Below are 26,997 nucleotides of genomic sequence, written 5' to 3'. Positions count from 1 at the left end.
GCTCATTTATTATTTGACCTGCCTTGTATTCTCCAATGATACTACTGGAGTTGGTTTTTTATTTCCAGACAAGGCTAAAAGTATCAGAAGATTCACAGTACAGTTTGATTAGCTGAGTCAAACAGGCTTTTGATACTCCTAACATGGTTTTTAGTCCATACCAACTTTTCTAGCCAAAGTTAAGAGAGTGGAATGTTGTGAAGGGCCAAAAGCAGAGACATGCAAGGTCTCTGCAGGATTTTAGAAAGAATGATTAACAACTTGATGAGAAGTTTCTCTCTCTATAGACAATTGGAATGGAGCAATTGGCACTTCAGTGCAGCTGTCCTGAAAAGGCACTTTTCTTCTTCAATTCTCTGACTCTGCCCATGGCCAAAGAGCAAAACGTGTTCCTAAGATAGCAAATAGCTGTGTCTGATAGGATCATAATTAATACAGATTCTGAAAGTTCTGCATATATTAGCAGAATGCTACCATCTAAGGGACATGGTATACATATTTTTAAAAAGAAACACAATTACAGTTGTTTTATTGATATTTAAAATCTTTGTAGAAGAAAACATACAAGTATGACTGCAATATTTTCATGACAAATGTGGGCCCAAGAGTGCCTGGGAACAAATCATTGATTTATGGCTCTTGTTCCTGTGTAGCAATGTATTCCACGATACTGACTTCAACTAATGTACTAACTTTGCTAGATTAGCAAGGATGGGATAGAGAAATCAGGACAAAAAAAAAAGGTTTCATGTGCTTGAATCTTTTAGTTTCACTATGAAAATGAGAGAGGTCATGTTAAACGTTTTAGACATTTATCTGTCTCAGTAGATAATATTCATGGCATTTAACCCTAAGTGTCTTATATAGCTGTTGATCTGTAGGATTGGAGTTGAGGAGTAGGGACAGGGAATTATGCCCACACCAGGATAAAAGCAGATGATTTAGTAGTGGTGCGGGAGAATTATCTGTATTCTGTCAATCATATTTTAATAAAACACTGATTGGCCAGGCAGGAAGTATATGTTGGAAAGCCAGACAGGAAGTAGAGGTGGAGCAAAGAGACTGGGAGTATTCTGGCAAGCAGGAAGCTCCCTTGGCAGTTTTGCCCAGACCACTGGAGGGGAAAGATGTAAGCTGCCCCGCTGGAAAAGGTACTGAGCCATGTGCTAATGTAGATAAGGATAATGGGGTAACATAAGTTATAAGAACTAATAAGTAGCCTGACCTAATGGGCCAATCAGCTTTATAATTTATAGAGATCTCTGTGTGATTGATTTTCCTTGGGAGTTGCCGGTTGTGGAGTACTGAGCAGGACAGAAAGCCAAACAAGCCAGCCAGACCTCATGCTACATAGTAGCATCTTAATTTTCTATAGAGAACTTCACTGGGTAAGGAGCATCCTAATGTTCCCTTCTCTCTTTTCTGAGCCCTCAGTCTGCTTATCCTTTGGTATGAATATTTTTCATGTTGAAACTCATACACCAGCTATTTCTGTATATGATGTTTTTCCATTCCAAAGATCTTTGGGTTTTTTTGTTTTAATTATTATTACTACTATTATTATTTAAAAATTATGGAATAGTTCACAAATTTGCAACATCCTTGTGCAGGGTTCATGCTCATCTTCTTTGTATCATTTTACTTTTAATATATGGGACCTTAAAGCAAGCATTAGGTTTTACATTTTTTTAATGGGGCAGTAACCATTTAATAGCATAATTTATAAAACTTGTTGGTTATACAAAAGTAACTGGACAATGACTTCACTTTTGATAAACTAAAATGTATATATCCACATGCATACAAAACTGTGGAATTTTATATAACAAAATATGAATACTATTCTAGCAATTATAGTTAAATCCTTTGCCTTTGTGTTTTAAACCAGTTGTTTCTGAAACAAATGAACAAATGGGTTTTAAACCTTAAGTCAAATCCACACTGTTTTAATAGCTGACAGTGTTAAAAAATATACATTGGACAGGAAAAGGGGCATCATATACTTACACTGATTTAATTACTGTACTGTACAGTGTGGCTTCCTGTATGTTCCCTTGCTTCTAGTCTAATAGTTATTTTTCTGCCTTACATGTAGTCATTCTACATTTTATATAGGAATCATTTACAAATAAGTCATGTTTATAATATTGTCTTGTTTAGCTTCCTTAAAAATATTTACAAAAAATGGGACTCAGTGGAATTATAAAGAAGGGCTATGTGCCAAGAAAAGGCCTGTGAAGAGCTGGAAATTTGAACTGAGGTTCTAATTGAATGAATTATAGAAATTCATATGTATTTTACTCCCAACATTTTGGTATTCTCCTCTAGAAAATAAAAGGGTTGTCCTGGTAACATCTAATTATTATTATTATTATTATTATTATTATTATTATTATTATTATTATTGTTATTGTTATTGTTATTGTTGTTATTAATTTTAAAAATATTTTGTGAGATGGGACATGGGTACCACAGCATATGCAAAAGTAAAAGAACAACTTTGTGGAGTCAGTTCTCTCCTTCTCATTCCTATGGGTTCCGAGGATCTAATTTAGGTCACTAGATTTGTGCAACAACTCCCTTTTCTCACTAAGCCATCTCATTGGCCTGAGACTTCTTCAGTTTTCTATATTTCTGTATTCATATTAGAAGTGATAATACATTTCTACAGATGTTGTAATGAATGACAAGAAGTTGACATGAATTCAAATTAAGATCTAAGTATATTGTTTAACAAGTTTTTTAGATTTGTGGCTGTGATCTGTTTTTGTGATTTCAACTGATGTGCTTGCTCCACACTGAAAAACATCCTGACATGAAACAACAATAACTAGCAATTATCAATAAACAGAAATGGAGAGAAACATGAATTTGTAATTGTTTCTACTTTTTAGTAATAAACCATGACTGTTTTGGGGTATGTTTGGGAAGTTTTACAAGAAACACTTCAGTGTTATGTGAGGACAATGTTGAGGATGGAAAACACTTGAAAATGTATGATTATAGTTATTATTTGACTCTCAACACTGCTTTTCCCAAGAGCCTTGCTGTGCTCAAAACATTTATTGCCCTCCTTATGTCCATTTCTCTCTGTGTGAAGCCATTACTTTACACTGGCTAACAGATTTTTGTCCTTTAGAATAAACTTGTTTAGTCCAACAGTGACCCAGCCAAGGAAACCGTGAAATAGGCAAATATTTTCAGTGTGTGGACTGTCACCACCTTCACCATTAATTCTTCCCAATTTTGACAAAATAAAATTTCATTGTTGATATAATAGTGTTCCATTAAAAATTTAAGTAAAGTAAGAATAAACAAAGAAGAAAGCAATACATCAGTTTAAGTGCTAACATCTTAAAATAATCATAATAAGCTCCAAGTATATATTTTCTCAACAAGTATCTATAACTCTTTTTGAATACACAGACATGGGTCTCACTTAAGTTTATGAATACAGGAATAATTTTATAAGATGAGATCCTATAATAAATGTTTGCAATATAGTATTGACTCAAGTGAGCAGGGAATACAATGTCTTTTTACACAAAGCCCATGTAAGCTTCTTTTTTCCTGGCATTAATTAAGACCAAAACTTTAGCTATCTGGGCCAGCAATCTCACTCCACTGCTCAGTAACATAAGTGAGTTCCAAATTGTATTTTGTAACTTAGGAACCATATTATTATTACACCTGGCAGACTAAGTTAACAAGGAAATGTCTTTAGTTCGTTTATAAATAAATGCTCATTCAAATAAAGGAATTCTTGAGTTTTTTGGATAGTAGTTAACCTGAAATATTTTTATTCCAGTGAATGTGCTACACTACTAGCAATTTTATTGGTGTTGCTAGTGGAGATGAAACATGAGCTAGCTAACTGTCATCTTGGTTTTTTTTTTGCTTAACAGTTCTGCAATTTGAAAGTAATGTGGATTTACTTTACTAACAGACTGAGGTAGAAGAACCTTCATGTCTATATCATATTCATTTCTAAAAACTCAAAATGCAAGTCTACATTTAATCAAACTGGCAAACTTTTGTTATTTGCTTTTAGGACACAGTGACAAACTATTACACACCATGTTAATAGGTAATTTTTCAGGAATATAAATTCAGTGTTAAGGATATGTTTAAAGGATCTGGATGATTGTCTGATCTATTCCTCATTTTGTAAAGTTTCCATTATTAAAATCCTCATACTTTGTAACTCATCATGAAATCACTAAAGTCTGGCAAATTATAACAAAATATTGGTATAATGAATTTTTCAAAACTGCTAAAGTGGTTTGCAACCTAAGTAAAGCTTGACCAACTCATATTTATAATAAAATGATAACGATCTCAGTGAGTATATAGATGTGTTTCACTCAGTTGCCTTCTTCAACAAAGATTTTTGGTATATAGAAGCTAGAGCAATAAGACAACTACAAGAAATTAAGGGGATACAGATTGGAAAGAAAGAAGTCAAAGTGTTATTATTTGCGGATGATATGATAGCACACATAAGTGACCCCCAAAAATTCTACCAGGGAACTATTACAGCTAATAAATACCTTCAACAAAGTGGCTCGATAAAAGGTTAACTCATAAAATCAGTTCCCTGCCTATATACAAATGACAAATGTGCTGAGAGAGAAATCAGGAAAACAAAGCCCTTCACAATAGTCACAAATAATATAAAATATCTTGGGGAAACTCTAACCAAGCAAGTGAAAGACTTATATGAGAAGAACTTCAAGAAACAAACTGAAGATGATATCAGAAGATGGAAAGATCTCCCATGTTCATGGATTGATAGTATTAATAGAGTAAAAATGGTCATCTTATCAAAAGCAATCTACAGATTCCATGCAATCCCCATCAAAATTCCAACACAATTCTTTACAGAGCTTGAATGAGCAAGTGTGCAGCAATTTGGGCTGTGATTCAGAAAGTGGAACCTTCTCAGCTGGTTTAGGGACTGGCCTGATTCATGATCTGCTTGCTCAAGCACACTTGTCTGTGATGTTTGCCTTTTAAAATTAGTTTTTAAATTTGCTAATTTTTTTAAACAAATAAATGTTCTATGCTTCCAGAGTTCATAAAGATCCTGAACTAACTCCATGTTGTTTCTTATTTATTATTTTTTCAAACATTTCAAAGCTTTCTTTTCTATAGTATTAATTTCAGTGTTGTGTGAGACTTTTCCCAAGGAGATGCAGCACAAACATCTATTCACCCAAGATAGGGAACCAGCACCCGTTCTAAGTAATGAGTATATCAAAGTCCAACATAGTGAACTGATGAATTGACTGGGGTTATTTACAGGGATATAGGCGAGGAGTTACTTATGAGATCAGGAATAACACAAAGACAGATGCATCACCAAAAAACACACCCCAGCACAAAGGATGATTGACAAAAGCTGCAAAACCTAACAACTTTCTTCATGATTCCAGCAGCTCGGATGGTCAGAGCTCTTTCTAGGCAGCTCTCAGAAGTCGTTTGTTGGAGCTACAGCCTTGAAGAGGGGCCCTATACATCTTGTTAAGTTTAAGAACTTGAGACTTGGAAGTTATTTACTTTCTAAGTCTCAAGAGACTCCAACTCTACTTTTTAGAGGGCCTGTTTCAATTTAGAACTCCTCGAATCCTTAGGAGCTTCCCTCCAGTATGGAATGTTGTAACCAAGAGATAATTGTACAATATGTAATTCTAGTTTGTCTAGGTTTGGTTGTGTTTCATGCATCAACCACAGTCCTTGAGATCTTTCTTTGGGGCAGTTGACAATTTTACTTTTCTGGGAGGGCCTATAGGTGTTACATTTTAGGGTATCTTAAGTATTCCAAACCACTTGATTTCTTTTGTTACTTCAGGAAGTTTTCATGTTGGCTTTAACTATGTTTTCTGTATCCTTTGTTGAATGTGCCACACCATGTGTATTGGTTTCTCTGGAAGACCATTTGTTCCTCCTGCATATCTCTCATTTTATCTGTTTCACATTTTATTTATTTATTTTTCTAAACTCTCAGCCTATTTTGTTCATGTAGACTTGATGCCTGATGCCTTCTTGCATATCTGTAGCTTCATGTTTATAATTTATTATCGGTATAACAAGAGCATTTGTAGTCTGTTTCTCTGACTTTGGGATTTCTTTTTACATTTTATTTTGATATTTATCTTAGTTTAGTCTCTGATGCTATCAGATTTATGCTCTTATTAAGTTCTTTTATAGCAATATATCTTTGTGGGAGTGATCCTTTATTGGGATTGTCTTCTCCCCAAATAAAGTCTTTGTTTGGTTTTTGCATGCCATGAGCTTCTCTAACTTTTTTTCACTTCTCTGCTAGTAGTGTGAATGTGTGTGTGTGTGTGTGTGTGTGTCTGTATTATAAATTAAGCCAAATAAAAGCAGCTTTGAACACTCCTTCTGTGGGACCTGATTCAGAGAATAGTGGTACAGTTAGTCCATGATACCTTATCTGAGACACATTTATCCCTATAGGTGGAGAAAAACATTACAATTATGATATTGTAGTGATTGAGATTCTAGCAATTTATTTTCAAATTAGCCTGTTAATCAGGAAGAACAAAGAAAGAAGACTCAAGACTTTACTGGATGAAGGCTCTGTCCAACCTCAGATTTTGTGATTGTGACTCTGATCTATATCTGGATGATGGTGTTCTCTTGATCATAGGCACTATACTCTGGTATTTCTGGGTTTTCCTCCAATTAGGTGAAGCCAGTGTAATGGAGAATAGAGATAATTTGGCTGCACTTGCCAAGAGCCCAAGACCAATGTCTGATAATATTCTAGGACTGTGTATCTATACTTTCTGCCTCCTTAATTCTCCACAGAATTTATGATATTGGTGAGAAATTTCAGAATATACTTTCTCTCTTCCTGCATCATAGTATTCTAGGGGCTAGTGAAAGTTCTCCCTTTGCTAGCCAGAATCCTGTCTTTTGTCAGTTTATAACCTGACTCCATCCCCCTTCACTGACTAAGCATTAATTTCTAAATGCCATCATGAGAGTAAATGTTACAATGTTGGTGAGTGACTCAGTAGGTAAAGGAACTAAGGCACCTGTCATGCAAGCCTGCCAGCCAGATATACATAAAAATGTCAAGAAGTATCAATTCCGCGAAGCTGTCTTCTGACCTTCATATATGCACTGTGTGATGGACTCCCACACATACATTTATTATGCTTGTACATGCACATGAATAATAATGACAATAATAACAATAAAATGTAATTTTGCCTATATCTAGAAGAAAAATATAGAATTCTTATTGTTTAGTGTCTGTTCCTTCTTTATTTTGAAAATAGAAAAAAATCTAGTCTCGTGGAAACAGTGACTTTAAATGTCATAGTAGAGTGTATGCCAACCATTCAGAAATGACCACATGGTTAATTTAGTCAATAGCCTAAGGAATGTTGATGAATTATTACTTTGTTAGGCCTGTCCCTAGCTATTTATACACCCATGCATAGAAAAGTAACTTGGATACTTTGTAGAAATGTCGAGATCTGTGTTATTTTTAATTGTTTTTCTCTTTTTGATACTTATACCTATTTTAATATTTTATAATGATGATATTTTTCATTTGTAACTTCCAAGTAGCACTTTAATAAACTAATGGTGACACACACCTGTAGTCCCAGTTACTTGAAAGGTTGAGACAAGAGAATAGATCTTTAAGACCAAGCTAGATAATATAAAGAAACTCTATCTCGAAGAGTAAGTCACGAAACATAAACAAAGCAAAAGTAACAAAAGAGATGGTGATAAAATTACCTTTAGCATATAGACCTATTAAATTTTGAAGAAAGGCAATTTTTATTCCCTTAAGTATTGGAGGAGTGGTCTTCAGCCCCTCAGTTACCGTCTAACTGATTGGCCCTGGTGCAGACTGGAGATCCACATGTTCACTTTGGAGGTTTTGTCATTCACACTCAGACTGCAGGGAAATATGGAGTTATGAGTCAAACATCTAGTGTTTTGTTTATTTATAGTGCTAGGAGAGCTTAGGAGAAGCCATACATGGAAAGAAAACAGTTCCTAGGCCTCATGCAGGTTTGGATCTGATTTGTTTTGTTTGAAGGACTGGAATTTATGACATGATAATAAAATGCTTCCCTAACTTTGAGGAGCAGCATATGAAAGTCTATGAGTCCTGCCTGTTGAGGATATTATATATTATGAGAAAACAACCTCATGTATGGCTACTTTAAGGAGTAACATGTTACAGTAAAGGAGGTACATAAGCTTTCTGCTTTCTTCTGCTACTGTAGAATATATGTGGGTAGAGTATGAGGAGACTGACCTGCCCACATTCCTGCCCTCCTACCGGCCTTGTGCCCCACCATCAGCAGCTAACACCCTCTCCCTCTCACAAGTGTTTCTCCTGCTTTCTATTGTACTTGACAGCCACTCAAAGGGCTTCTCACCATCCTAAGAAATCCTATTTCTGTACTTTCTCACACTGTGCTGAAGAACCCATTCCCCATTTCTGTACCATTTCTTCCCCCATCATCAGTACTTTTGCACAGTAGTTGAATTCTTTCCATTTTAAATTTTAAAGCATTCAAAGTTGCTATTTTCCAGCTCAACCAATATCATATCCTGTATGACTATTGTGTGTTGAGTTACTATGGTTACTTTTCATCTCTTTCCATGAGATCTTTAACATTTTGAGCAAATAAAAATGTTCCTCCTTTCAACTCTGATAGATCGAGACAAGATGAGTCTAAATATTTATAGTTGAAAGCTGCAGTGAAGCCACAGTTCCCTTTTCTGAATCTTTTCTACTACCCAGTAATGACAGTTCAGTGGGACAGTCATGCTCCATGTGTCCTTGCTAACCTAATATGCCTCAACTCTGTTATGCAATATGACAGAGCCATAGCAGTAACAGGTTGTTAGAACAACGTCCCTATGTATGAAAGGGTTTAGGCTGCATTAACTTCCGTTCATCTTTTTAAAGTAAACAAAGAATCAATGTAATTTTAAACATTTTTCAAAGGTGGCAGAGTTAATTTTTTTTATGTTTAGCAAAAATTTTTGTACTGCAGAAGATGTCTTCATTAAGCATATTATAGCGTATATTGCATTTGCAACTTTATATTAGGACAGCATTATTGGTGATGAGAATTATAGCAAGTTTCTGAACTCCAGCTGGTCCGTCTTAGAAGAAGAAAGACATGGGAAAAAAAAAACAGCTCACCTTCTAGTGAAACTGTAAATGAGACCCACCATAATTATAAAAGAAGATGAATTGGCCAATTTAGAATCTTTCTTATATCTTCTTTCCATGTTCTAGTTTCTACTTTTTCTTCTTTCTGTTTGAGCAGTAATGTATTATGTGTCATTGGTCAGAAGGATCACATCTCTGTTGGGAAGCAGAAGACAGTTATCTCCTTGTGTGATGTATGTTAGTGAAAGAAAATTCATTAGATAGCACATTCTTTCAGGTACTTAGAAATAGCAGATGTCTTCTAGGCAAAGATAAATTAAAGCAGAATGTAGTTACTTAACAAAGGGTAGATATGGAAGTTAGCCTCTGAGAAGCACATAAAAAGACGGCTACCACTTGTGAGAGAGATGAATAAGTTTAAGGTTAGAGCCAGGAACGTGTCCAAGGTGCTGAGTGCCGACACGGTTAATCTTAAAAGTAAATAAAGCAAATTTGCTCTGTCAAGACTGAAGCCCTGCCTGGAAAAAAAAAATCATAGGATCTGGCATATGTGATGGAGGTCTAAACTGTTGTCTTCAAATCCTTGAAAAGCATAAGTTCCCCTGACCCTCTAACTTAACATAGAAAGTCTTGCTAGCTAGTGTTTCTTCTTAGCTTGAAAATGAATCAGGCCTCTTCCACGCAAGGCAGCAAGCATACGCCTCAAAACCTACTACACCTGGTTCAAGAGTTGCTACGGCTTAACAGCCTGAGATATGCAAGACCTACCAATGTGTGGAGCTCTCACACTCTCCAGTATTTATGGGACCTCCCCTGTTTGTACTGCAAGAGCTGGAAGATCATACCTAGGGTTGATTTCTGGGTCTTTCCCCAAGGTAGCTGGGAAATACAGGGATGAGGGAAGGCTGATTGATTGGCAACTTGTCTCCAGAAAGAAGACTCCAGAAATTGTCTTCTATGAATGAAAATGAAAGGATTACTCAAATAGCAGGAGTTTTTTTTTTGGCTGCTAGGGACATTCAGTCAACGTTTTGGTTGTATGAGGCACAGGATATCTGATCTAGTTTTTCAATTCTCAGTTGTCATGGAAAGACAATCATTAATAATATACGAAGGAGAATGTCTATCTAATGATAGATTTACACATAAGGAACAATTTGAATTTGACCCATGGGGTATAGTGCATTGAATTTTGCCTTACAATAAAATTAATTGGAGACATCAAAATTTCCACGGCAAGTAAAAAAGAAAAATTACAAAAGATTTGGGTAAGGGTTCACAGCAGAACAGGTAAAACATGGAAATCCAGAAAACTCACCAGAGGAATATATTCTGTGACAAGGTCCAAAGACACCATACTAACTAAATGTTCTTTAGACGTGTGATGGTCAGATGGGAACCTGCCCCGCTGAGTAGTTCTGTAGTCACTAACTTCTGCAAGCTGTAGGTGATGGGAGAAAATGCCATTCTGAAACCTGCAATACTGTCGATGAAGGCCACTTTACAGGAGTGAGTGCCAGGCAGTAGCATTTGTGAATCAGAGGCTATTAATGGGTATCCATGGCCTACCCCACAGGTACCATCATCTACTCAGTAAGTCACTCACCGTGCTTTATCTGAGAAAGAATGGCAGTGAGTAGTACCACTCGTGATGATAAAAAAATTAATGGATGGTAATGTATATTAAATTTCTATTTATACTGACAACCTGACTCCTTCAACATCCTCATTGTCCTGGGGAAGGCTAAATGATTCAGACTACCACTGATTCAGACGCAAAGGGATACAGAGAAAGAGTAGGTGGAGTCAAAATTATGTCATGTAACTGCCGAAGGAGAAAGATGCCCAAACCTTACTCATAAGTCACAGCCTCATGGCAACACACAGATTAATAGAAATTGGTAAATTTAAGATTGAAGAGCTAGCTAGGAATACGCCCGAGCCATTGGCCAAACAGTGTTGTAATTAACATTGTCTGGGTGAAAACAAAATGCGGTCTCTGTCTACAGCTAATGTTTCAGATGTGATGTTATTAATAGAGTAGATTAATAGAACATCAGATGAATTTCTGCAGTTATTTATTTGGAAATGTGTCATTTCTAATCATAATCAGATCATAATCATAATCAGAAAATAAATCAGAAAGAGCCACAGGAAATAGATTAGAGAATAGTTTTACACTTTTACTCAATATTAGGCCAAGTCTCTTGCACTTTGTCAGTCACACCAAGCCTGTTAGAGTTTTCCACACCCATCATCAGCTTTTTCAGTTGATCCTTAATTTCTTGGTAACACAACCTTTGTTACCTATCAGCACTGCAACTTTCTGGGTGATCACGTAACTTCCCTAAGGCTTCATTTATAGATATGAAAAGTGATTACGTGCTGGCACTAGTATGAAGAATTAAATGACATAAATGTTATGTCACAAGTTAGATACCAAACAAAAATATCAAAAGACTTGGACTTTGTGAAGTAAAATTAAGGGCTTACCAGGAAAATAGATATAATTCAGATAGTTACACCAGAAGTAACTAGAGAACTAGTTATATAGTTGAAGTGGTGATGGGGGTCAAATAAGGGACAAGGAAGACCCAAAAAATAGCTGCAGATAAGTTTTAGTAACTAGATTTCACAGAACAAAAGACAGAAACTGTTGTTACTATAATCCAGGGGCTAGGTTGATGTCAGTGGTGGGGACTAGAGCCAAAGTGTGCTTTTCTAGTGGAGGTTGAAGCCAAAGAGGAAACGCATCCTTTATCAAAAGAGCTGACCAAAGCAAAGGACGGAGAGAGAAATACTAGGGTAATGCCCTTCTGCCCTCCAGTGCTTTGCCTTTTGCTGGCAAGAAGCCATATGTCATGGAGCCAGAGAAATAACACCTGGAGAGGTCAGCTTAGCATTCAGGAAGGATCTAAAGCCGATGGTGTTTTCATTCATAAGAGGTCACGACATTAACCCAAGTCCTGTGGGTAGGGAAGAGTTTCCACAATGGGAACATATTATCACTCTCAGCTATTTTGAATTTAGGTTCACCTTGACATAGCAAACAAGCAACCAAGAAGACTAGTGAATTGATAGCCAGCAGCAGCAGCAGCAACAAAGGAATAAGTTAAGGATGCTCTCAACAACATGCGTGAATCTCAAATGCATTGTGCTAAGTGAGAGAAATTTAAAAGCATGCAAACAGTGTGCTTCCATTATAAGAAATTTTAGACAAGGTAAAACAATACAGGTAGAAGGCAAATTAGTGATTTCTGTAGGACATAGGGAAAACACAAAGAAATAGCAGCATAGACACACAAGGAAACTGCTGAATGTTGACAGTTTGCTCTATCTGGATTGTGGTAGTAATTTTAGAACAGCACAGGTATCTCAGAACTTACCCAGTCAAACATTTACAACAGCAAAACCAGCCACACATACACATATTCTTCCACATTTTCTAAAATAGATTCATAGATAATTAATTAAATTTTGTATCCTTAAACACATTTTCCCATTCTCCAGATTTCCTACCATTATCTCTTCTCAAAAACTCAAGAGATGAATTGCTATCATGTGAGACTTACCCTGTAATCCAACACCAAGTTATGTCAGAGAATTCAGAGCTCTGTTTGTCTAATATCATATCCTAACAACAGACAGACAGCTGGCTGATTGAGTGTGTTTTCTGCATCTTCCCCACCTTCCATCATGGGAAACTGGTGTGTGGGGCTCCCAGGAGCTGTAGGTGTAGCGTGGACATTAGGTGTATCCGTGATTGCTACGCTATCTCAACAGTAAAGCTGGGGGAAATGACTCTGTCAGGCGCTCTGCAGTCTACGTGAAGGCTTATTTGTGGGAAATTATTTCCAGAATCAAGAAACTATAAACTGCATGACCTCCCTGGAAGGAAAACTTGAAGCACTCTTGCCTAAAATAGCAAAGCTGGACTTCTAAGTTATGGAAAATGACAAACACATTAAAAACCTGGAAGAAACTTCTCAGGAGATTAAAACAAACACCACAAAGTCCACTGCAAGGGAGAGTGCTGATTTAACCCAGTATTGTTGTGCAAATGTTGGGTGTTACCAGTCAAAAGTCTAATGTCCTGGGCAGCTTGGAGACAAAGGAAAAGATGCTGAATGAAATTTGGACCAGATTGATGAGGAGCTGATAATAACTTCACATCATATGGCAATGCCTTCAAATGCTAATGTGGAAAAGATCTGTAAAGTGGGGTTGATGATACCCTGCAACTCATGAATGCAGGGAGAGACTTGAATTCTCTTTGGATGAAAGAGGTCTTCTGAAGAGAAAGAAAATCCTGGTCTCTTGGAGCAAGGCCTAGAGATACAGAAGGTCAGTTCCTGGAAGCGACACCTTTACATCTGTTCTAATTGTAATGACCACAGTTGGATCAGCTTTTCTCCTTAGGCATGTTGAAGGAACACCAAGACGGCTTGGAAGGAGGCCTGTCAGAGTCAGAGTCTTGTCTTGGTTCTGAACTAAATGCAGAGAAAGAGTCTGCTTGCTCCTTCTTGTTAAATGTGGGACTTTCAAGGAGATGAACCTCTTTATGTTTGTAACTGGTACATTTTGAAGGAGTCTCAGATTCTTAATTTTTTGCCTCAGCTACAGTGTGCAGGATCAGTCATTTGTGTAGTTATTTGCCAGCTGTTTAAAATGCTTCACTCAATGTTTTAATAAATCCAAGGGCTGAACTTTACATGCTGATTAATAAAGCTCAATAAAACACTGTACATGGGTTTCCAGCAATTGGTAAACACTTTTCAACGTAATTGTAAAGTCTTGAAGCTGTACTTCAGAAGAGTTGGAACTTTGCCAGTGATGTTTACATCACTTTTATGTAATATCAAGGTGGCAAGGCGATGGGGAGGTAATTGCTTTTTCTGAAGTGGTAACACAGAAACTTGAGAAGCTTGGATAGCTCTCATATTGGAATATGTGTGTGGTTAAATTAGACTCTAACTCATCCAAATATCTCAACAGTAGAATTTAACAATAAGTAATCTGCAACTCATGATAGTTCTTATTGATTAGGAAAAACATGGGGGGAAATGTTTCTTATTTCTAAGGGTTTTTGTTCCTGTTGGGTCATGATTTTAATTTCAATATCTCTTCTGTCATCATAGTCTATACACTTCTGTTTTACTTGGCCATATAGAGGTTGCCCATAGAAACTTCAGACTAAAATGTAGAATGAATCTTAAGAGGCAACAGGCAGAAACCTATGCTGGGAAGTTGTACTGAAGTGGAGATTGTGATTTAATCCTTACAGCCTCCTCAGATGTTGGTTGGCTTATGTGTCTGTACACTATCTGCCAGATCACATTGAGTGAGCTCAGTTTCATATTCCTGTGGATTGATTTCATGAATGAAGAACATTCTAGAACCTGGGGATATCTGTGATGAGAGATGATCTTTTTCCGGCTTCAGCAGCTGACTGATGACTGGAAGATCATTCTTTAAATGAAGGGAATTAAAGCTTGGGACATTGGTGTGAAAGCTCTTCGCGGCAAGCTGCAATAACATCTGGCTACACTTTAGGATGTGCTGGCAAGTGTTTGCAGTCCCCTGGAACCAGTTCAGGCTGCATTGGGAGGAGGGTTGGGCTGCTGCTGTGAGAACAGTGCATAGAGTTCTCAGTTCACACAAGAGGATGCCAAACATTCTCATGTGTATAGAGAGAAGGATGTCTTGGTGGAATGAATGCTTAGAGTTAAAAACCAAAACCAAAACCAAACAACAGCTCTCCAAATATAACAAGTAGGCAACAAGACTAGGTAGTGACTACCAATTTCATAGCTCTTGTGAACTTTGTGTCCATACTTACTATTATTTCATGTACTCAAACCTGTCAGACTCTAAATTCATCTATTGTGGTAGAATAGATGAATGATCAATGAATTGATTGATTCATGTAGACGCATATTGAGAACCATCACTGACTTAAGTAAAGCCTAGCGTGGTAAATATTTTTTGGAATGTCTACAGAATCACAGCAGCTTAGCTCGGTATTTCACATTTTTAAAAAATGCTTTTCATGTTGTTTAACCATAACTTGCTTTGGGACAACTCTTTGGTTAAGTGTTCTTCTGGGCAGAGTGTTCTGAGAACCCTTAGAGACATTCCAGGAACACTAACATTCAGAAGAATGAGGTTTTGAAATACTTTCCCATTAGTTATATCTCTCTGATGAAAGGTATTTTTAACTGATATTAAAGGTACATGAATTCCCCCTTAATTAAAGAAGATGAAAACTCTTATTTGGTATTTCATAGAAAAAGAAAATTCACTTTTATATGTTCTCATCTATGCTGTTATATTTCTGCTCCAGTTTCTCATGAGCTTTAGAATAGTTGCTTACTGCTGTGTTTTCTAAAATGAATTTTATTAAGATTGAATTTTTAAATATTAACCTAATTTTTTTTAGAATAAAACATACTTCCCAAAAGAAAAAAAGAAATCTAGATTCTAGTGTTGCTCCCTAAGTTGACGTTTATCTCAGTTTTACTCTACAAATTGAATTGTATTTAGTCTGGTAGTTATTTCCATACAGAGCCTATGTCTGCCTGAATTTGAAAAAGAACCTCCAATTATGTTTTCTTGTCGTATATGCATATATGAATACATGTACATTACAGTTTTCACATGTATCAATTATTTTACAAACCAGTGAATGCATACTTAAGGATTGTGCACTTACATGTACTATATGTGTATATACATATGCTATATACATGTGGTTTATTGCTAGCCTGACTGCATGAAAGCACTTTCTGCTTTTCTTTCTATTGTGCTGTCTCCATTTGCTCTTCCCTCTCACTTGATACTTTTATGCCTTTAGATCACCTTCAAGAATGAAAATCTTGTTTGCATCACAGTATCGATCTCACGTTTTCAATGTTCACTTCTTTCTTATTTTCTTTTTTGTTTTCTTTCCATGTTTTGTAAGTTTATTTCTGCTGACTTTGGGTGTAAACTGGAAAGAAACGTCATCTCTATGTAGTGTTTCTCCATTCCCTTTTTATGTTGTCTTTTCCTTCAATTAAGCAATGGCGGAGGAGCAGCTTCCATTTTCTGACTCATCATGAAGGCTGTTTGGGAATCACCACTTCACTTGTTAACAAGATATAGACAGAGCAGACTGAGAACTCCACTAGATCTGTAAGAGAGGCCAGGGGCAAAGGGACTCAAAGCTGACACGCTAGATGAACCTGCCTAAAAAGCCCACTGCTTTTGGAAAACTGAAATGTGTTGGGGAGTTACTGGAGATTCTGCTTGTGGAAAGTCGAAGAATTAAATATTCCATGGCCACAGCTGTGTAAACTTCTTTTAGTTTCAAATTCAGGACTGTGACCAGGTTTTCACAGTTATGTTGGGTAAAATCCCCTTTGCTTTAGGCAGGGTAAGGGAAGAAAATGCCTTTCTTTAAAAAAAAAAAAAAAAAAAAAACTATGTGCGTATGTGTGCGTGTGTGTGTGCGCGTGTGCGCTTCTGTGGCTGCACATGGAGGCTAGAGGCCACACTTGGGTAACTTCTTTGAATACACTCCAGATTAACTTCTAAGATACCATCTCTCATGGTGCTCAGCATTTGGTTAGACTGGTTGGCCTCTGATTTCCGGGGATCCACCTGTCTCCCCTTCTAGGGCTGGGATTACAGATGTGCAGCTGTTACATTGTGTTGGTGATAAGAATTTAGATCTTTGTATTTGTAACCCGAGTTCTTTATCCACTCAGTTCCTGCCCTAACTTCTCAATTAGACTTTTCTAAAACACACTAGAGAGCTGTCTTCTTAAAAGTGTCTGCCCTAGAAAGAACTAGCCATAATTTTACAGGAAGCACCCAATTCTATACAATTTAGTCTTCTATGTTGGCAAAAGAAATTTCCCTACTGCATTCTATTTCACACTTCGACTTTGAAGATTGGAGCTCCCAGTCTGGACCACTTAATCATGTCTTATCTCAAGAGAGGGGAATGAAAAAATATCTGTGACCTTCACAGTGAGGGACAAGAGGCAAGCTACTTGAATTTCAGGATCTAGGACCCTCTTTTTCTACTTCTGTCTTACCACATTTCAAAGGGTCTAATTACATTGCTCTTAGCAAAGGAGAAAAAAATTATGAAATCTGCTTAAAGGAAAAACAAAAAGCTTCACAATTTGAAAAGACAAAAAGAACAGAACCAGACAGGGCAGGTGTAATGACTGAACATACTGCGAATTTAAAAAGAAAACAGCGATTGGTTTGCTAAAGATTTCATGGATAAAGGGGAATGTGAAAACAGACAGATGATGTGAAAAGAATGATAGAACTGTAAAAAATACTAGAAATAAAAGAAAACATGGTAATAAAAGAATAATTTCTTGATAAACCTAGTAAAAGAGGACTTGATATAAGTATAAAGAATTGCAGAATTTGAGGAGATATTGAAAAAATTCAGAACTGAAAACAAAGGAGCTCTAAGTAACTTAAAAACAATACAAAAGCAATAAATCAGAACTGAAAAAAAAGTGTGACAAACATGTAATTAGAATGTCAAGGGGAAACCAGAAAAAAAAGAGACATATTTAGAATGATAAGTGACAAGTTCCTCAAATTAGACAGTTGATTATAGATTCAGGCAGCTGAAAGATATGGCTTTAAAAAGGGCCAACAACAAAGATCCTCAAAAGAAACCTGTATCAGACATATGGCAGTCAAATCCGAATCCAAAGTTAAAACACAGCAAAACAGAGAAGTTACAAGGTGAGTGGGGGGAGGGAACCTTACCCTTAGAGAGACAAGGTAGGGATTACAGGAACTGCTTGACAGAGGCCCTGAAGCAAAAACTGCGTGTGAGAAACGCCTTATACTGTGAGCTCTATAACCTGCAAAAGTATTGTTAAGAAATAAAAGAGAAATAATGATTTTACTCTCAGAAGAGATACTGAGACAATTTATTGCTATTTGACCTTTCTTGCATGAAATGTCAAGCATGCCTTAGAAAGAAGAAAATTACGCATGTCAGAAACATAGACATACATTGAGGAAAATATTACTGATCTGGCATGACAACTCCTTCAGAAGAGTAGAATAGACAACACAGGAGAAATTCAAGATGAAGCTGGCATGATAATGTCTTTTCAGATGCTGTGCCAAATGTATAGTCCACGAGAGAAACGGCTGAAAAGCCATACGTATTTAAAATAAAAGCTTTGCTGTGCAAATGATTTTAAGATGATGAAAGGACTCTCTCTGAGGAAAGGACCAGCTCATCAGCTGGTTCTCTACTGCGGTGAATAAACTCTGTCCACAGCCATACAGGGAGGGAAAGGGTTTGTTTATATCACAGCTCTTCATGAAGGGAAGTCAAGACAAAATCTCAAGACAGGGACCAGCACAGGAACTGAAGCAGAGACCATGGAAGAGCACTGCTGACTCTTTCACTCAGTTTGCATTTCTTTTTGTAAGAGGAGATCTATTATAAAAATACTGGGCAGATGTAGCTCAGTTGGCAGAGTGCTATACGAGCAAGCATGAGGCCCCAAGGTTGATGCTCAGCACCACGTAAACCGGGCTAACTGGCATCAACCTCATTACAATCATAGCTTTCAGGAGCATCTTCAGTTACATAAAGAATTCAAGGTCAGTAGAGGAATATGTGAAGCAGTGTCTCAGTAAGAGTCAGGAAAAGTTTGCCTGAAGACTGACGATGTCTGTCGGCTGGAAAGGCTAATAATTTAGGTTGATGACTGGATGTGGGTGGTTCTTAGATTCTCAGTAGATGGTCCTGAGCTAGACTGTGTTCCGAGACCATCAGGGAAATGACATCAATATTTCACCTTTTGTGTGGCTAATTCGAGGCATGCATCTTTCCTTCAATCTTGGAGACCAACACAACTGACAATACCAGTAGATATATTCTGATAGGTTAGAGGAAATTCCCCAAAGGAAACTGGAATATTAAACATAGAAAATACGACTGTGCATACTCCACTGTTGGAAGCAATGTACAGAGTGTATACATAATTCTAAATTACTAGATGTAGTAAGGAGTTCACTTGTTTGATTAGCTTAGATCCAAAATAATCATACAAAAATGGTGTTAATTAAATCACTGCTTGGTCCATTAGCTCTAGCTCCTTACTGGCTAACTCTTACATATTAATTTAACCCGTCTCCATTAATATGTGCATCACCACAAGGTTGTGGCCTACCAGAAAAGTTTCAGCACATCTATCGGAGGTGGATCCATGGTATCTCCCTCTCCACCATCCTTCTTCCAGAATTTAGTCCAGTTTTTCCTGCCTACCTAAGATCTGCCTTGCCATAGGTCCAAAACAATTTTGTTATTCATTAATGATAATTACAGCACACGGAGGGTATTCCCACATCAACTAAAGATATACAAATTGACATATAATTATTGGAGTGCAATTTATCAAGTTGTACCCACACCTTTTTTTGTGAGTTTGTTTTTTAAAACCAGACTATACTTTTCCCTCCCTCTTCTCCTCCCAGTCCATCAACTCCACCTTCCACACACTCCTCTTCTTCTGTTTCTTTTCAGAAAAGGTCAGACCTTCCATACATATCAAGCCATGTTATATCAAGTTATAGTGGGGCTAGACACTTCCTCTCTTACCAAGGATAGATAAGGCAACCCAGTAGGAAGAAAGGGTTCCCAGGACAGGCAACAGATTCAGAGACAGCTCCTATTCCCACCATTAGGAGTCCCACAAGGAGACTAAGCTACAGAACTGTAATATGTATGTAGAGGGCCTAGTTTCATGCAGGCTCCCTGGTTCCCAGTTCCATCTGTGTGAGTCCCCATGGGTCCAAATTAGTTGATCCTGTGGGTTTCCTTGTAGTGTTCTTGACCCCTTGGGCTCCTATAATCCTTCCTCCCCCTCTTCCACAGGATTCCCCCAACTCAATCTAATGTTTGGCTGTGAGTTTCTGCATCTGCTTACTTCTGCTGCTAGATGAAGGCTCTCTGATGACTACTGGATTAGGCAGCAATCTATGAGTAAAGCAGTATATCATTAGGAATCATTTCATTGGCTTTTCTTTTCACCAGTCATGTTTGGTTCTATTCTATATCTCTGAACAAATCTACTTCTCGGTTTTGGCCCATAGGGGTGAGCTCCCTCCCATGGTATGGATCTCAATCTGGATCAGTCATTAATTGTCCACCCCCAAAATTTCTGGGCTACTTTCACCACAGCACATCTTTTTTTAATTATTAATTTATAAGAGTTTCCACTTCCACCCCTCCTCCCAATACCCTCCCACTCCCCCCACTCCCTCTCCTCCTCCCTCTCCAGCCCTAAGAGCAGTCTGGATTTCCTGCCCTGTGGGAAGTTCAAGTTCCTCCCCCCTCCCTCCAGGTCTAGGAAGGTGAGCATCCAAACAGACTAGGGTCCCAAAAAGCCAGTACATGCAGAGGAAACAAGTCCCAGTGCCATTATCAATGGCTTCTCATACAGTCCCCGTGTCAATCACATTCAGAGAATCCGGTTTGATCACGTGCTCGTTCAGTCCTAGTCCAGCTGGCTTTGGTAAGCTCTCATTAGATCAGTCCCCTTGTATCAGTGGGTGAACACACTCCTCATGGTCCTACCTTCCTTGTTCATGTTCTCCCTCCTTCTGCTCCTCATTTGGACCTTGGGGGCTCAGTCCAGTGCTCCAATGTGGGTCTCTGTCTCAATCTCCATCCATCGTAGGATGAAGGTTCGCTCTGATCCTGCCTTCCTTGCTCACATTCTCTCTCCTTCTGCTTCTCATTTGGACCTAGGGAGTTAAGTCCAGTGTTCCAATGTGGGTCTCTGTCTCTATCTCCATCCATCGACAGATGAAGGTTCTATGGTGATATGCAAAATATTCATCAGTATGGTTATGAGCCAAGACCAGTTCAGGCACCCTCTCCTCTGCTGTCCAGGGAACAATCTGGGGATCTCTCCTTGGACCTGGGAACCCCTCTAGAATCAAGTCTCTTGTAAACCCTAAAATGGCTCCCTTAGTTGAGATATATACTTCCCTGCTCCCATATCCATCCTTCCTCCCTCTCCCCCATCCCAATCCCCCAAGCTTTCCCCAATCCTCCCCTACTCCCTTCTCTCTAACCCTCTCCTCTTCCATCCTCCCCCCCCCATGCACCCAAGGTTGCCTGGCACTCTTGTCTACTTCCAATATCCAGGAGAATAAGTACATATGCAGCCACTGTGGAAATCAGTGTGGCGGTTTCTTAGGAAACTGGGAGTCAACCTCCCTCAGGACCCAGCAATTCCACTCTTGGGTATATACCCAGGAGATGCCCTATCATACCACAAAAGCATTTGTTCAACTATGTTTATAGCAGCACTATTTGTAATAGCCAGAACCTGAAAACAACCTAGGTGCCCCTCAATAGAAGAATGGTTAAAGAGGGTGTGGAACATATACACATTAGAGTTTTACTCAGCAATAAAAAACAATGACATCTTGAATTTTGCATGCAAATGGATGGAAATAGAAACGCTTTACTGAGTGAGGTAACCCAGACCCAAAAAGAGGAATATGGTATGTACTCACTCATAAGTGAATTCTAGCCATAATTAAAGGTCTTTGAGCCTATTATTCGTGATTCTAGAGAAGCTAAATAAGAAGGTGAACCTGAAGAAAATCACCACAGCACATCTTATAGGCAAACACATTGTAGGTCGAAGGTTTTGTGGTTTGGTTGGTGTCCCAGTCCCTTTCTGGATATCTTGCATGGTTACAAGAATTGACTTGTTCAGGCTCTGTATTCCCTCATTGCTAGGAATCTTAGCTAGGATCACTGTCATAGTTTCCTGAGAATTTCTATTGCATTGGGTTTCTAGTTTGTCCCAGAGATGTCCCCAGATTCCAGTTGTCTCTTCCAGTACTCTCTGTCTCTCCATCCTCCCCTTACCTCCTGTCCTCAACCATATGCCCCCGTTCAGATTTCACCCACCCACATGCTATGTCTATTCTATTTCCCCTTCATAGTGAAATTCATGAAATTCCATCTATTTGCCAGTAAATTTCATGATGTCATTTTTAACAGTTGAGTTATACGCCTTTGTGTAAATATTCCACATTTTTTAAATTTATTCTTCAATTCAGAGACATCTAGGTTGTTTGCAGATAAAGCTGATATGAACATAGTTGGGCAGGTGTACTTGTAGTATGATGGAGCTTCCTTTTATCCAAACCATTTTACAATGTTTAGATCATTTCATCAAGGCTCCACTTCCTGAAATAAAGACAGGTAGCAATCAGGCAGGTGGGAAAGTATTGTGCGCTGGTTGCTCACATGTTACCTCAAGTCAGTGGGCAAGAGAAGTATCAGACAGTTGGTGCTAGTTATATGACATCAGTTTGAAATTAAGGGAGGGAAGTTTATGGGAAATGTGTTTTCTATTCCTGGAAGAACCAGCGGCTGTCAGATATGTTAAAAAAAAAAGCATACAATACATTTCAGATACATTACATAGGGCTTTATGAGATGGAATCTTACTATGTAGCCCAAGCAGGCCTCTGCCTCAGACTTGACAGTCCTCCTTCCACAGCCTCCTGAGCATGGGGTTACAGATGTGCTTCCTCACCCAGCCAGGTATTTAACTCATACTTGAATTCTACATCCTCATTTAGTTTCTTCCTTCCCAACTGATATGGGATTCCCTTTTGTATGCAGTGAATATGTTTTATTACCATTGGTTAACAAAGAAGCTACTTTGACCTATGGCAGGGCAGAATATAGCAAGGCAGAAAATCCAAGCAGAGACAGAAGAGGAAAAAAGGTGGATTCAGGCAGAAGTCACATAGCTGCCAAAAGAGAAAGACACCAGAACCTTATCCGGTAAGCCATAGCCTTGTGTTGATACACACATAAATATAAATGGGTTAATTAAAGATATAAGAGCTATTTAGGAATATGCCTAAGGCATTAGCCAAGCAGTTTTGTAATTAATATAGTTTCTATGTGATTGTTTGGGTGTGGGCAGCTGAGAAATGAAGGCACAGTTTCTGTTTACATAATGGGGCTATTGTTTGGGGCTAACCCACATGGCCTGCCACCAACTGTGGTCTGGATGCTTGTATGCCTGCTCAGGGTCAAGAGGAACATAGCTGAGAGCATGACTGTGTAGCTCAACACTCCCTGCCTGGGAAAGCAGGGTGATCGGGTCTGCCAGGCATGCACAAGCAGGAGACCATGGTAGATTCGCAATGCCATACACAGAGATATTTCCAGGTCATACAATGCTGCATGTCAGGCTTAGTTTTTACTCAGACAAAAATAAAAAGGTTTATGTGCTGCATGGTGCTTCCTAGAGTTGAGGTGTGAGCCCACCTTCCACCCAGCAGTCCCAGAGCTTGTGGTAAATGTACCTCCATCATATCGAAGGATCAAGAAAGGTGGAGTCAGTATCTAGGGCTGCCACAACCACACTGCTTATCATTTTTAAATGCTGCTTGTTAGAAAAGAATTTCAGATACACAATAGGACAGATTCAGACATAAAAGACCTCTAAATGAGACACAGTGTATTTAAGAAATGTATATAGGCTTGGGGGAGAGAGGAAAAGAGTGTAGACAGTTATAAAAAGAAGTAATAATTTTGAAAAATAAAACAAAGTCTTTAAAGAGACAGTAGAAGTAGTATAAAAGAGTACAGGCAGACAGAGTTTAAAAGGATTAAAGATAATAAATAGTAAAAAGTAATAGATAAAAGCCATGTAAAATGAAAAATACGCACAGAGTCTGAATACTGTATATTATTATATTATCTTTGAATTATTGACTGCTGAGGAAGGAGTAACAGCTGTTAAAAGACATTTGATTATAAATGCTACAGGATTAAGCCAACTAACACATATATTTTTGAAAATGTCTTGACTTCAAACTTTCAGTCAAAAGATATTTTACTTTGGAGAAGAGGTTTTGCTTTTGTTTCCACAAGAAATTACAGACTGTGGTTTCATTCTGGGTTAATAAAAATAAGGTTTAATTAAGAACGATCCCATGAAAAATCTCCAGTGGGGACAGATGACCCAGGTCATTTAACATTTCAGAGCACCTCTGTGAAATTTCCTCTGAGCTTTACATCCAGAAAAGCTTCAGATTGTTGGCAGAGATGATCCAGGCTCACAGACTACTCTAGTCAGAATTTAATTATAATCCTAAATTTTTTTAGTTACCTATAAAATTATCATCACTCCCAATTAGCAGGAAGTAGCCTAGAAATTATGTCCACACATCCCCAAAATGGATTATTAATGTTTGTCTTAGTTTAGAGTGTTTGGTTGCAAGTCATTATTGATAATGATCATGAAAAAAACTAAACAAAGGAGATTAGATTCAGAGTTCTTGTTTTGAAAAGAAAAAAGGGGAAATGCTGTGGGATAATGCTCTTGTACCATGTAAAGACTATTTTTTACTCATATTGGTTTAATAAAATGCTGATTGGCCAGTAGTCAGGCAGAAAGTATAGGTGGGGTGGTCAGACTAGAAAAATTCTGGGAAAAGGAAAGGCTCAGTCTGTGATCACCACCCTGACACAGAGAAAGCAAGATGAAAATGCTTTATTGAGAAAAGGTACCAAGACATGTGGTTAACATAGATAAGAATTATTGGTTAATTTAAATTATAGAGCTAGTTAATAATAAACCTGAGCTAATGGGCCAGTTTATAATCAATATAAGCCTGTGTGTGTTTCTTTGGGACTGAACGGCTGTGGAACCAGGTGGAAATTTCCATATACACCCTATCCTTCATCCTCCTTTCCTCTCTCTGTTTCTTCTTCCTCCCCTTCTTCCTTTCTCTTTCATCTGTCTCTCCCTTTCACTGCCTTTCTTCTCTTTTCCTCCATTCCTCCCTCTCCTTCTCTCTCTTATTTGCTCATTCTCTTGTTCTCTCATCCTTTCTTCCCTTCCTCTTTCTTCTTCTTTCTTTCCCTTGTCCCCTTTGCTTTCTCTTCTTACCCTTCCTTTTTTTTCTCCCTCTTCAATTTCCTTCCTTTTTACCCTTTTTATCTTTTCCCCCTTTTCCCTTCTCTTTCATTCCATTTTCTTTTGTCATCCTTCCTCTTTCCTGCACTTCTCCTCTCCTTTGTTCTCTTCTCTTTCTCTCCCCTCCCTACACTTTCCCTATGCCCCCTCCTCTCTTGATAGTGCACACTGGCATCTTGCTTTTCAATACAATCCAGGATGACCTGCCCACGATGGCACTGTCTACAGTGGACTAAGTAGCTCATATCAATAACTAATCAAGAAAATACCTGTAGACTTGCCAACAGGTCAGTCTTATGGAAGCATTTTCTCAGTTGAAGTTCCCTCTTCCCAGACAACATCAGCTTGTGGTGAGTTGACAAAACCAACCAACCTATCCAGACTATAAGGAAATATTTGTAGAAGAAATAAAGGAATTATTATTTAAAACAAAGAACTCTTCAGCTCAAGCTAAAAAAAATGGACAGAAGACCCTAACATACCCTGCCCAAATAAAAAGAATACATGGTAAATAAACTTATGAGAAGTTGATGTATATTTTGTGTTATTGGGATAAAGGCAACTTAAAGCAATGATGAGATACCATTGCATACTTTTTCAAAATAACTCCATTGTAGAACCCAGATTGCAAAATATTATTAAAGATGTGAAATTCATAGTAGCTTGAATTTATTTTTGGAGGGTGCACAATGCCATTTAATGCCTTCTAACAGAAATTATACTCTGTGACTGAACAATTCTGGCATAGTGACAGATAGCTTTTAGTCCTTTGTCCAAATCCATGGAACTTAGAACATCCAGGGAAAATTATGTAGTTATAATGTGTGTGTCTAGGTTCATCAGTTGTAGCAAATATACATCTACTGTGGCTCATAGATAAAGATAAAAGGCTATTGAATTGGTATCAGAGGCATGTAGGAAGGGAAAGGGCTATTGACTTGGTATCAAAGGCATGTATGAAATCTTTCTCTCACAAATCTAAAACTCCTCTGAAAAGGCTTTTTAATAATTTTGCTTGCTTTTGTTAAGAAAAAAAATGGAAAGAGGTAGATGTCAAGAATGAATCTATGTTTCTGATCCTTTGGGTTTTTGATGTGGATGATACAGATTTTCTTTTAAGAGATATACATGAGTTTTTTGACATGTTTTATGTGTGGTTAGTGGAGTTTCATAGTTCTATTGGGAGGGATCAATTATTATTCTCCAAGGACTCCTTAAAGCCTGTCCCTAACTGTACAGACCCATACAACCTATATCTGGCATAAGCTGGTGACAGTTTTAAGTCTGGAACTGACAAAAGGTCATGAAAAGGCTGCCTTCTATTGCTTCTCACTAATATCTACCCTTCCTGCTCTTCACAGGGGTTATCCAGATGTCACCCAGTTGTGGTGCGACTTCATGTTCTACTCTTGTCACCACCCACTTTGCTCCTTTTTCAAATTAGTGTTGAAGACCAATATGTGCAGTTTTTAAACTAATGATTTCATTATCTCTTCATCCTTCCCCTTCTTCCTTTCACCCCAGCCCCTCTCTTTCTTTTCCTCTCTGTCACTCTTCTTCTTCCTCTTCCCCTTATTCTTATTCTTAGTACTCTTCTGTGAGTAATAATTTTTATTCATCCTCTCCTAAAAACTTATAAAGAGGGAAAAATACTAAACCTTTCCCCCAATACCACTTTCATTCTGGTCCCTCTGTTTCATTCTGTTTCAGAGACTGTTTCAGTACCAATTAGAGTTCTCACTAGTTTAGAGCATGATAAATTTTTGTACTGACTTTGGTCTTACCAATTCCAAGGCAGGTTTAAACCTATCTCAT

The 26,997-nt window shown here is 37.9% G+C and overlaps 1 non-coding gene and 1 pseudogene across 2 annotated transcripts in view; one reads left to right on the top strand and one right to left on the bottom strand.

Moving 5' to 3' along the window:
* The window catches only part of LOC125394575 (large ribosomal subunit protein eL43-like), a 146,907-nt pseudogene that overhangs the window by 17,268 nt on the left and 102,642 nt on the right, over positions 1-26,997 (top strand). The window lies entirely within an intron of this gene.
* LOC125394660 (U6 spliceosomal RNA) lies at positions 1,568-1,672 on the bottom strand. The gene has a single exon (XR_015005310.1). It is a non-coding gene; the product is annotated as a U6 spliceosomal RNA (small nuclear RNA).

The sequence above is a fragment of the Myodes glareolus genome, chromosome 1 (genome assembly GCF_982192425.1).
Source record: "Myodes glareolus chromosome 1, mMyoGla1.1, whole genome shotgun sequence".
Classification (NCBI taxonomy): domain Eukaryota; kingdom Metazoa; phylum Chordata; class Mammalia; order Rodentia; family Cricetidae; genus Myodes; species Myodes glareolus.
This window is presented reverse-complemented; position numbering and strand designations above follow the sequence as displayed.